The following is a 12,696-nucleotide window of genomic DNA, read 5'->3' as shown; positions in this document are numbered from 1 at the left end:
TATTGAACTGCACATCGAATAGTGGCATGTCTGTACACACTGGAGCATGTGTGTACACTGGTATAATGAATGAGATTGTGTGTGTATGTGTGTATGATTGTGAAGCATCAGCTGCTTTCTTCGGGCTGTGTGTGCCTGTATGTGTGCGTGTATGTGTGTGTGTGTGTGTGTGTGTGTGTGTGTGTGTGTGTGTGTGTGTGTGACATTTGCACAGCTTTACACAGCTGCAGTCATTTCCACTCGACCAGTGAAGTGTAGTTCACTTAGTCAGCTTTCACCCCCAGCGAGTCTAACTTTATCAGCAGGTGAGTGAATTTCTTTTATCAGCTCTCTGCAGTGTGTTCTCTCTTAGAGATAGGAATGACTGCGAAAAAGAACTCAACTCAAAGAATGTATTATTGTCTCACTACCTTCTAGAACACATTGTTTATGTTTTCAGTGAAAAGGTGTTGTTTTGTTTTTTGTTCAGAGAACCTGACGTTAGCTTGAGCGGCTCATTTATGATTTGTTGGAGCTTTCATGGAGAATAATTAAACCAATTAAATGTGCAAGAAAATGATCATTGTCACTTAGCCAGTGTGAAGGCTGCTTAATGGAAATGCCAGAGGAGAGAGAGAGAGAGAGAGAGAGAGAGAGAGAGAGAGAGAGAGAGCAGCACACACAAATGTATTACTATTAACCAACATTTGATCTTGTTTGCATTTTAACACTTCAGACACCTGGTTTAATATACTTAGCGCCAATTTTGTGTACAACCGATAATTTACTTTACTAAGCATTTTATTTTGGTCAGGAGTCACTATAGAGTCTAATACATATCCCGGAATATACGTCCTAAATGAGATGCCAGTCACCTTGTAAACACATTTGGTATTCACACCTAGGGCCAATTTATCATATCCAATCTACCACATTATTTTTTTTTTTCTGAAAAGACCCTGGAGGAATCACTCCATTAACCCAAGTTCAGGATCAAACTGAGCGAAGCACCAATGCTACCTGTTGTGCCACAGTGTGCTGCTTGAAATTTCACAAATAGGGAAGAAACCTTAACACACTACAGTCTTCTTATTGTGCTTCTTTAGAATATGATCTAAGCTTTTTTGCATATGCGGATTGAGGGTTCAACACAATGAAGATTTGCGTTGGTTCTATTTTGGGTGGGTCAGTCTTAAAGTAGCGATACTTGCAATACTAGTGTTGTATTGAGAGTATTGATTTTCACAGTTCAAATGTGTTTCATATTTATTTAACATGAAATAGAGTCAGCATTGTCTTACATAGCCTCACTAATGCTATACCTGTGGATGTAGAATGGTGTTCTGTTTAATTGTAGGCCACTCTGTGCAGCTGAGGATAGCGCCACATGAACAGCGTATAGATCCATAAAGTTACTGAGCAACTCAAGAACTATGAGGATTAAATTGAATTATTATAAATAGTCTTCTTCAATGGCTTAGGACTGCATTTAAGGACCCACCACTAAACTACAATGATGGAACTACAATGAGGGGACATTAGGTGCCACTCAAATGAGGATGGGTTTCCTCCTGAGTTCCTCTGAAGGTTTCTTCCTCTTAGCATCTCAGTGCTCGTTAATCAGGGATAAACTTGTCAGGGTTAAACTTCTAGGCTCTAACATATGAATAAACATTTTTATAACCTAATTATCTGTGTGAAGCTGCTTTAGGACAATGTACTTTGGTAAAAAAAGTGATACAAATGAAATTGAATTGAATTGAATATACATCTTGGGATTGCGGCATCATCTGTATCTTCAGAGAGAGTTTTTCAGAGTGAATTTTTTTTCACATTTTAACAGGAGTGATCTGTGATAGAAGGGTATCTGCAAGGAAAAGTTTATAGGACTTTGGTGAGACCTGCGATGTTGTATGGTTTAGAGACAGTGGCATTGAGTAAAAGACAGGAGGTGGAGCTGGAGGTAGCAGAGCTGAAGATGTTAAGGTTTTTGTTGGGAGTGACGAGGGTGGACAGGTTTAGAAATGAGTTTATTAGAGGGACAGCCCATGTAGGACTTTTCGGGGACAAAGTGAGGGAGTCGGGATTGAGATGGTTTGGACATGTGCAGAGGAGGGACATGAGTTATATTGGTAGAGGAATGCTGAGGATGGAGCCACCAGGATGGAGGAAAAGAGGAAGGCCAAGGAGGAGGTTTATGAATGTGGTGAGGGAAGACATGCAGGTAGTTGGTGTGAAAGAGGCAGATGTAGAGGACAGGGTGGTATGGAGACGGATGATCCGCTGTGGCGCCCCCTAATGGGAGCAGCCAAAAGAAGAAGAAGAAGAACTATATACAGTATAATACACAGCGAAACAAAACAACATTCTAACATAAAGTAACACAAGTTGACACAAAACTAAGTAGAACAAACAAACCCATAAACAGAAATACATAAATAGCATGTCCACAATGAAACAGTGCAGTGCAGACCAGTGCACAGAGCGAAATGTGTAAATAAAGTGGCCATATAATAATAAATACTGCATATGTAAACATACGGTAATGATTTAGCAGCATTTATTTGTTCAAAAAAATTAAAACAAAGGTGTTTGTGTGTGTGTGTGTGTGTGTGTGTGTGTGTGTGTGTGTGTGTGTCTGTGGGGGTTATTGAGGAGTCATGATGAAACTGGGAAAACACTGTTGTTAAACAACCTGCTGGCTGTAAGACCCTGAATATTTCATTAGCTTTTTTCACATGGCAGGAGGGTGAATAGTGTGTGTGAGGGACGTGTGTAGATCCACAGTGATGGTTGCGTTCGTGGATGCAGAGTGCTTTGTTTCGGTGATGGAAAAAAGAAGGAACAGGCTGAAGGGCTAAAATCTCAATAATCTATTAATCCTTCATGAAAAAGGGGAAGGAATATGGTTTGCTTAATAATAACAATAATTATTTTTTTTTAATATAAAAGTGAAATATTTTGTAGGGGTGATCCTAAATAGTTAAAGATTCAATGCTTGGATGGGATGATCTTTGCAGTGGTGTTATGTATGAAACAAGGATCATACCATATGGGTGTGCTCAATGTCTGATTTCACATAGAACTACTGGTTCTCTAATTTAATAAACATCCTATTATGGTAATGTGAATAAAAAAAAGCTTTTAACATATTTTTGTTGTGTGTGAATAAATCCAGCTACCCCATTACAGATTTAAGTTTCACTTTCCATGTTTCAGTCAATGTTACTTTATGTTGTTCTATGTTTGGTCCTGTATGTAATCCCAATCAAATTTTATTTCTATCAAGCTTTTTAAAAAAATTCTTATTTATGTCAAATTAAATTGTTATTGTTTTTCGGTGCATCCGATGTTGAGCTACACTTGGAGACAGATCAACACGCGCACACACACACACACACACACACACACACACACACACACACACACACACACACACGATTTGACTATCACCCAACTATAGGGAAGAATTGACAAATCTACTTCGCCTATGTAATCCTAGTAAATTGAGAACACCCGTAATATTAAAAAAAAAAAAAACACCTTTTCTATATTATATTTCTATTTTACTAATACAAATCTATTTAACATTAGTAATTGTGGGTTTCAAAACATATTGAGATTGGTCTCGATATCAATATCGACGATATTGGTATTGAAAGTATCGGATCGATAAGATAATACGTGGTATCGTCCAGTCCTGGTGTAAACTCTTATTCTAGAGCGCTCTCTCTCTCTCTCTCTCTCTCTCTCTCTCTCTCTCTCCCACTCCTGGGTGTGGAAGCCCCGCCCCCTCACACACAACCCGCCCTCCGGAGGAAACGCGCGGAGGCGTCACGTGATCATCTCAGCCAGAATCCAGTATGGCGGAATCTGTCCGCGGTTGAGGCTTTTCGCTCCGAAGGAAAATTTAAACGCGTCGCTTTGGAGGAAACCGGCTGTCCGCGGGGAGGAGACTAGGTGAGGTGCGAGTTCTACTCGAAGTCTGTCGTGCGGTGGAGAGCGCGGGTTGTGGTGGAAAACGAGCCCGTACTGTAGGTAGTTTTGGGCCGGCGCGAACGGAAACCATCATAACAACAATGTATGAGAGCGGCGACTGCGCGCGCGCGCGTGTGTGTTACTGCTCGGTGTCGGAGGCGCAGCCGTGAACTTGGAGCTGTCACAGTTCATCCTGCTGCAGCTTCTTCTCCTTTTTTTTTTCCTCCTTCTCCACCTGCGCTTTACTCTATCACAGCTCAACATCTAATCATCTGCACACACGCACTGTGGAATGCGGGAAATGTGTTTAGCACAACAATAGCGCGTGAAGTGAAGTGACTCGTGGGAAGTTTCAGTCAGGGAGTTTTACCACTTTAACCTAGTAATAATGATCTATCTATCTATCTATCTATCTATCTATCTATCTATCTATCTATCTATCTATCTATCTATCTATCTATTAATTTAGTCTTATCTATTATTCTAGTCTAATCTATCACTTAAACCTGTACAGGGGTTCAGTCCATAGTGACAATTCTACTCTAAAATAGATCAGATTTTTTCTATTTATAAAAATAAAAAAAGTTACATAAAACACTTTGGCATATTTGATCCATTTAATCCATTTAGCTTTGTGTGCGCTGCTGATTTTATAATATTTGCACTTTTTTTTTATGCGCCCTATTAGAATCCATGCATGTGAAAATGTATGAAAAAATCAGAATCAGCAGAAAAAAAAGTAATCAGTGTTTTGGAAAGTTTTCAGAAAATTTGTCGAATAAATAGCCAGCGCTTTTTATATATATATATATATATATATATATATATATATATATATATATATATATATATATATATATATATGTATATGTATATATATGTATATGTATGTATGTATGTTGCAGAATATGTGTGTGTGTATATACTGTATATATGTGTGTGTGTGTGTGTGTGTGTGTGTGTGTGTGTGTGTGTAATCTCAGTAATTCCATTTCGAAATCTACTACTGGGCAAAGAAAAAACAAACCATAGGCCACGATGTCAAAACAGTTAAAAACTTGTACTCAAACGTGTTTAAATCATCATAAATGATCGTTCCTGCACTAAACGTGCGATCGTTAAGTTGTGCACTTTTGCTGCCGTGAAGCGGGAATCCAGAAACACTTTGCGTGTTCACTGTCGTATTCTTCATGCAAAGTTCATGTCTGTGTGTGCAACTTTTTCCTACTAGTCATCGACTGCTTCTGTACTAACATGTGTATATTCTTGTTCATAATCATCGTGTCACTGATTAGGCAGGATTATGTAGCAGATTATATAATCCAATTATACAATCGGAACGCCAGACATGTGTAAAGAGAATAACACTATCCACCCTGGATAGACTTGTGCTGATTCCTCGGCTCACATGCTGTTGTGAAACCTGTTGAGGATTCTGATTTAGCAGCAGTTTAACCGGTGCTGCATTGCCTTCGCAAGCTGCAGGGCAGGAATCCGCTAGTAAATTGTATTTGAGGTATTTAAATGTCGCTCGTGTCCCCATGTTTTGCTGATATTTTTCGAAAGGTCATGAGCGAGCGTTTTATTCAGTCAAAAAAGACGAGGAGTTTTCAGTGCAGAAGTGCTGAGGCAGTAAAGGCTTGTTGTGCTGTCAGCGGCTCAAACAAATGCAGGTTACTCATTACATATGAGCTCAGGATATGTGACATGCGACACTTACCTTTGTTTTGTGTTTTTTGTTTTGGGGGGGATGTGAGCGTCATGGCGGTTTAGTTTGTTTTTGTGACATATGCGCTCGTACGAGTACACGTCTCGGAGTTCGGTCTTGTTTAGCGGTTCATGCATAAACCGGCTTGTCTTTGATGCAGGGAAATCACAGTTCGAAGCAATTTCGCCCATAAGCTGTTGTGAAACACAATGTTTTTTTAGGAAAGATTTAGCACAAATTGTGCCTGGGACTCGTAGTGCACATTTCTTACATTAGTACCTTTCTTCTAGTTGTTCCTTGTTTTGATGAATCTGAAAAAGGTTTTTGAGAAGTATTTTTCTTCCCCAGATATGCTGTTCTCTGTGAAGCATAACGTGACCGTCTGTGAAATGACAAAACGCTCAAAACAACTCTAAACTCTTTTAGATGTTTATTAATATCTTCTCCTTATTCTTTTTTGTTGTTGCTCTGGTTCAATTTTTAATTCCGACCTCAATAACTCAAGTAGGTCAGCTAAAACCTAATGTGGAAATTTCAGGCAAAAAAAAAGCTCTGCAGTATTATTGCACGTATTTACATAATGATCCTATGCATTTAAATAGTGAGTGAAGTGTATTTTATCGGTAATATAAAGTGGCTGCAAAACTTTTGCACACCCTCGATCTAAATATCTAAAGCCCGAGGATAAAAACTAGCACACGAGCGCAGAGCTGGACTTATCATTTATTTATATAGTTATTTTTATGAGGGGGAGGGGGGGGGTGAAAGAATGCAACCCTAGCTCAGCCCTTCTACTCTAAAATTCTTTTATGAAAGCAGGTATGGAGCAACAGGTTCATAAAGGCCGTGTGTAAACGGAGCCGGTCGGAAGCTGGCCCATCCACATTCCATTTCCCAAGGTCCGGCGCGCAGTCCTTGTAAATTCCAGGCCTCAGAGGAAGAAGGTCGAGGCAGATTTCTAAAAACTTGGCATACGGAAAGAGCAGCATGGATCGTGAGGAGCGACCCGGCCTTGTGCGCGTGACTTCCTATCAGCCTTCAGGCTCTTGCTTTTTATAGGCCCGAATAACAATTTACAACTGTTTCGAAGACCATGCTAATCAATTCTGCTCCTCGGGGCGCATAAAGATTCACGGCGCTTTGCCAAATTGTGCTCTCCGTTGTGCTTCAGAGAGAAGAAGCAGAGCTGCAGACGTGCAGCAGGAAAAGCCGGATACCTGTTAACACCATGAAAACCAGAAGTGGTGCAGGTGATGAACTGGGAGCAGTAAGGACCTAAAAGCATTTGATGCCTCTGCTCGAGGAAACGATTATTAATGTCTTTTTCTCATGCAGCTTGGCCGGAGCAGCCTGATAACGAATGACTGTGTGAAATGGGACAGATTCAGGAAGTGAACCTGTTACATGAAGTTTCGTCGTCTCATAGACATTTGGATGTGGCTCAGCGCGCGTGTTGTAAAACACGCAATTTCAGCGTGTCGTTGCACTCTCACAATTTGGCCCAGATATTATTATTGGCAACCAGCAGCAGACAGACACTTGCCTCGAACTGCAACAACGAAGGGCTTTGTTTGTTTGTGTATGGAATTAACAGTCAGTAGCTAATGTTCTGTGACCAGCATTTTGCCTGCCATGAAGGTGACGCGGCGCGGCGCAGTCTAGTCATTAACGCAGCTCTCTTCTGGGAGCAGTCGCCCTCGGTGCGTACATGTTCTTCTTAAAGCATGTTATTCAGTGACTACAATGACTTATTGAGTGACCAGTCTGATTGTATTCGGTTATGTAGTTTGTATGAGGTGAGGAATGTAAGGCTCTGCTGATGGCTCCCGATGGTTTCAAATGTCATCGATTATTCGCTTCCCCCCACACACGTTTTGTGCGGATTTTTATGTTTGTACTGCGGCCTTACCATTGCTCCTACCTGCACTTGCTAGTATGAATTAAATACTGTAGTTTATTACCCAGATCAAGTTTATTAGGATCCACTATTCAGAAATAAAGAGAGGTTCTTCCCGATTGGCCTTCGTGGTCGTTTTCGGATACAGAAAATCATTGAGCTGCTCAGGGGAATTGCCTGAACGCAGTCAGGGTTAATAAAAGACACAAGTCGCATCAATGCTGACCCGTGAATAGTAATAATGCAGCAACGAAAATACTTAAGGTTTCTGTCGCAACACGCTTTTTTCTACTGTCCTTCCTGGAGTTTTTTTCCCCTCTCCTGCCTCCTTTATACCTGCCAACTTACTACTTGAGAAGTCAGAAGGTAAAAAAAGTGATCAAGGGCGCTCCCCGCCTTTATAAAATGTAAAGCCTCAGGATCACTGCTGTCATAAAATAAAAAAAAAACACTAAATATAAAGATATTAAAGAATAATTTTTTTTTTTTTTTTGGAATCCTATCATTTTCTCTGTCACTTTAAACATCCAGCACATGCTGCCACTGAGCCAGACAACCAGTCTCTTCAAACTGCTGCTCGTGCTGCATCACATGGCAGTGTAACACACGGTTTTTGCATTCATGAGTTCACAGATACCTGGTTAGTGTTGCTGTGATTGACAGGGCAGACAGAGAGACTGAGCGAGAGAGAGAGAGACTGAGCGAGAGAGAGAGAGACTGAGCGAGAGAGAGAGAGAACTGTGAGGAGAGAGAGAGACTGAGCGAGAGACTGTGAGAAGAGCGAGAGACTGAGCGAGAGAGAGAGAGACTGAGCAAGAGACTGTGAGAAGAGAGAGAGACTGAGCGAGAGACTGAGCGAGAGACTGAGCGAGAGACTGAGCGAGAGACTGTGAGAAGAGAGAGAGACTGAGCGAGAGACTGAGCGAGACTGAGCGAGAGACTGAGCGAGAGACTGAGCGAGAGACTGTGAGAAGAGAGAGAGACTGAGCGAGAGACTGAGCGAGAGACTGAGCGAGACTGAGCGAGAGACTGAGAGACTGAGCGAGACTGAGCGAGACTGAGCGAGAGAGAGAGACTGAGCAGAGACTGTGAGAAGAGAGAGAGACTGAGCGAGAGACTGAGCGAGAGACTGAGCGAGACTGAGCGAGAGACTGTGAGAAGAGAGAGACTGAGCGAGAGACTGAGCGAGACTGAGCGAGAGACTGAGCGAGACTGAGCGAGAGACTGAGCGAGACTGAGCGAGACTGAGCGAGAGAGACTGGGCAGACAACATACTTTTCCTTAAATGTGCCAAAGACTTTACATTCATCAGTCATGTGTGCTGGTTGAATTCGGTGAAGCAAAAGTCACTTAACAGCTCCTCCTATGTGGCAGGAGGTGTAGGCAGTATTAGCTGTGAGCTTGTCCATGGTGACCATCTGGGTACCTTTAGGATATTCATCTCATTACATTACATGTGCAGATTTTTGTGAACATCTCACCATGAGATTTCGATGTGCTTTTTGAACATATCTCTTTCCACATGTTGTTCCTTGTTTGCAGTCATCATAACCTCTACCACTCTTCTGAAAAGAACACTTTGTGTGCTCTCAAGCTACATGTGTGTTAGTAAAGTCAGGTACTGATGTAGGATGGGTTGAGGAAAGAGCTCTATAGCAGGCCTCTCAAGATCTAACGCATGTAAAGTGTATGTTCATGGAGCTGGCTTTGTGCACAGAGGTCTTGTCATGCTGGAACAGGTTTGAGTCTCCTAGTTCAAGTGAAGAGGAAAGTAAATGCCCCAACATCCAAAGACACCCTATACAATTGTGTGCCTGCAAGTTTGGAGAAGAACCGCATATGGCTGGGAAAAGTCAGGTGTCCCAAAGCTTTTGTCCATCTAGTGTACTATGATTCATGACACAGATTCTAATCTCGGACACTATTTAGGACAGATAGTAGGTGAATTGGGACGCAGTTGTCCACACATTCATTCCAGTTATAGATTTGGTCATTTTGCAAGGAAGTGATCTTAATATCTTTTTTTTTTTTTTTTTTTTTTTTTTTTTGTTACATAAAAAAAGAGAAGTCTGTCCTTTATTCCTATTTTGTTTGGAATGAATTCAATAATGTATTCTTTAAAAAATGGAGCAGCACAGACATCATTCATTCATTCGCATATGAATATAGGTATATAGGTTATACCTGTATTATATAGGCAATACTTTTTTATTTATTTACCTTCTTCCTCATTCCATTCCCTTTATATTCCATTCTCTTTAATACTTGAATGCCGGACCACCATAAAAAGCATTTCACTGCATGTTGTATGTGTATGTGGCAAATAAATTTGATTTGATTTGAAAGTCGAGACAAAACTGTGGCGGGCGTTTTTAATGTTTTTTTGTTTTGAAATGAAACGACTGAGGTGAAATATTAAAGCTAATTCCAGAGTGTATTTGTCTATTGTATGACTAATAAACCTTCTCTCTTTAGAGCCTGATATTTTGAATATTTTACATTCTGAACTAATTGGGTTGTTTGGTAGAAGATATTTCAGTCTGGATATTCCATGTAACATAATCATTACTAATTGATGGTATAAATCCTTGTATCACTCGCTGATTTATGGGTTTGTCGTGACGATTACGGAGCGCGATAAGCAGTATTGATATGACTGACTGACTTTTTTCTTCTATCAGTACAGAGTCCTTTCAGGGTCCGTGGTTAACTTTCAGGCCAAGTCAAGAAGATTTCTCTCTTTTTTTTTTTTTCCCGGCTCTGTAATTATGTTGTCACTCTCTGTGAATGGTCGGACGGTTACGTCGGATGCAAAATAATAGCTCGGCAATTGTATTTGACATTTTCTTATACTTAGGGAACTATACATTATTAAAAAAAAATAGATGGAGAAATGCTTTTTTTTCTTTTTTTGTGTGCGTGTGAGAAATGGCAAAGTTTTAAATGTCATGATGAAGCAAGATACAAGTGAAAATCTTCGCTTTTAAAAATCGAGGAAAAAAAAAAAGGAATGACACACCCACACACAGTGTTTCTAAGAATATCAGGGCCTGATGACATAAGTCTGAAAGAAAGACAAATGACAGACAAAAAAAAAAAAAAAAAAAAGAGAAAGATGATTGTGCAACTCGGACCTGACAGCCAGGCGCAGTGCATGCTGGGTACTCACCTCATTTCCTGCTTGGTGTGTGTCTGAAAATAGCCTGCTCTGGTGGAAATGCATCCATGTGGGTTCTGTGTCTGCGGTAAGACACCCAGCAACTGTTTAATGGAGTTCTGCTTCACCGAGTGCAGCTTGACTCATTCTTACATGCACACACACACAGACAGAGACAACGCATGTTGTTTATTGCGTTCAGGCAAAATGTAAAAGTTTCTCGGCATGCCGTTTTTTTTTCGGCGTCAGCACTCATGTTGTTTAGTTGAGGTTGGTAGTTGTGGCTTCTTTAACAGAGCTGGAAAAAAAAAAAGCCTCCTGGAGTAACAGGATAAATGTCTCTACTCGGTGAGACTAACAGCAACCACAAAACGATGTCTTAAGTGTCGGCTGACCAGCGCACTGACATTCCACCATGAAAGGTTTTGGCTGCCACAGCTCGGGGAATTCACCACGCAAGTGGAAACATTTTCTGCAAAGAAAAAAAAAAAGAGCACCGACCGTGTTAGTTCTGGATGTAGAAAACTCTGACTGGAGGCCGCAGCGGATTCCACTGCAGCTCCGGTTCGCCTCTTGTGCAACTTTGTACTTTTTACGGAATGCGACACAAGGCGCTCGTAGCCGGGGCGAGGGAACACTTTGGAAAGGTCAGAGGACGATCCGAGTTCATCGAGTCATTCATCCATTCTCGAGGTTACACGGGCAACATTGATCGCTATAAAAAGAACAGTAACGCTCATTAAGCCTGATAGATCGCCGGGGTGGGAAATAATTCATTTTAATCGGCGTGGATAGATTCCGAGGGATTTAAAACCCGAAGTCGGTTATTTGTCTTGGGCGTCGTCAAGAGCAGATGTTGTTAAAAATGATAAATATGTCGATAACGGTGTTGGGAGGAAAAGGGGGCTTTTTCTGGCTTTAGAGCTTATCACAGACATTGAGATTGGGCCTCGCAGTGCCCTTTCCTCCCTCAGTACACAGCAGAGAAGGCCCCCCCCACCTAAACCACCACGTGACGATCTCTGAAAGTCGACAGTTGCCTGACCGACTTTCAACAGTTTAGTTTTCACATCATGTCCCCCTTTTTGGCACACGGTTTTCTCCGTGCAAGTTTGTTTTTAGCTGCTTAACCCCCTGATAGAACTATTTATAGGGAGTTAAGTGTTATGAGTTGGCTGAGATTTTCTTTGCTAGTGAAAAGGACAGGCAGGATTAGAAAGGAGTCTATTAGAGGGACAGCGCATGTAGGACGTTTTAGGGACAAATGAGAGAGGCCCGATCGAGATGGTGCAGAGGAGGGACATGGGGTATAATCGGTAAGAGAATGCTGAGGATGGAGCCACCAGGGAGGAGGAAAAGAGGAAGACCAAGGAGGAGGTTTATGCATGTGGGAGGTAGTTGGTTTGAAAGAGGCAGTTGTAGAGGACAGTTGTATCTGACTAGGCTAAACCTACTCACTCTCTCCAGTGTCGATCACAGTTGGAAAAAGGTGGACATCTGCGAGTCTGTGTATGCTGAAGAGAGCAGATCGCGCTTTCAGCCGAATGCATGGGATTGGATAGAGAAGTGATCGATAGAAAATAAGGAGGGTCCAAATGATTTTTGAGTAGTAATCAGAAGTGTATCCTCCATTCAGTGCAGAAACCAAAACGTCAGCCTTCAGACGATTCCAGGTGGCAGTTGTTATAAAGCAATGGGAATCAGGCACAGTGTAAACGTTGTTGGGTAAAGCTGAAGCCGAAGTGCTTCACATTTGAATAATGGCTTAGAAATCGTGGTTTTGTTCAAAAAACTTCTCTGTACACTTTCATGTTGGGAATAAGGTTTCAGTCGAGTCTGTATTTTAGTGTTCGGTTACACTGATATGGTTACATTTCTAACACATTCTGTAAATATCATTTATGATTTAGTAATTAAATGTTCTAAATGTACTTTATAGTACTATAAACACTAACTTTTTAAATTCAGCTACTGTTT

At 41.2% G+C, this 12,696-nt stretch overlaps 1 protein-coding gene across 4 annotated transcripts in view; it reads left to right on the top strand.

The window, feature by feature from the left end:
• The first annotated feature begins 283 nt into the window (after nt 1–283).
• Nucleotides 284–12,696, top strand: part of hdac4 (histone deacetylase 4) — a 165,824-nt gene continuing 153,411 nt past the window's right edge. For 2 of the 4 annotated variants that reach the window (XM_046839320.1, XM_046839354.1), the window contains exon 1: nt 3,802–3,939. The gene's annotated coding sequence lies outside the window, so the exon portion shown is untranslated. Of the gene's footprint in view, nt 306–3,801; nt 3,945–12,696 lie in introns of those variants that run through there. The other 2 variants (XM_046839337.1, XM_046839328.1) reach the window with 2 other exon arrangements.

This window comes from Silurus meridionalis, chromosome 3, assembly GCF_014805685.1.
Source record: "Silurus meridionalis isolate SWU-2019-XX chromosome 3, ASM1480568v1, whole genome shotgun sequence".
Lineage (NCBI taxonomy): Eukaryota > Metazoa > Chordata > Actinopteri > Siluriformes > Siluridae > Silurus > Silurus meridionalis.
The sequence above is the reverse complement of the archived record's forward strand: the minus strand, read 5'-3'. Positions and strand labels throughout refer to the sequence as shown.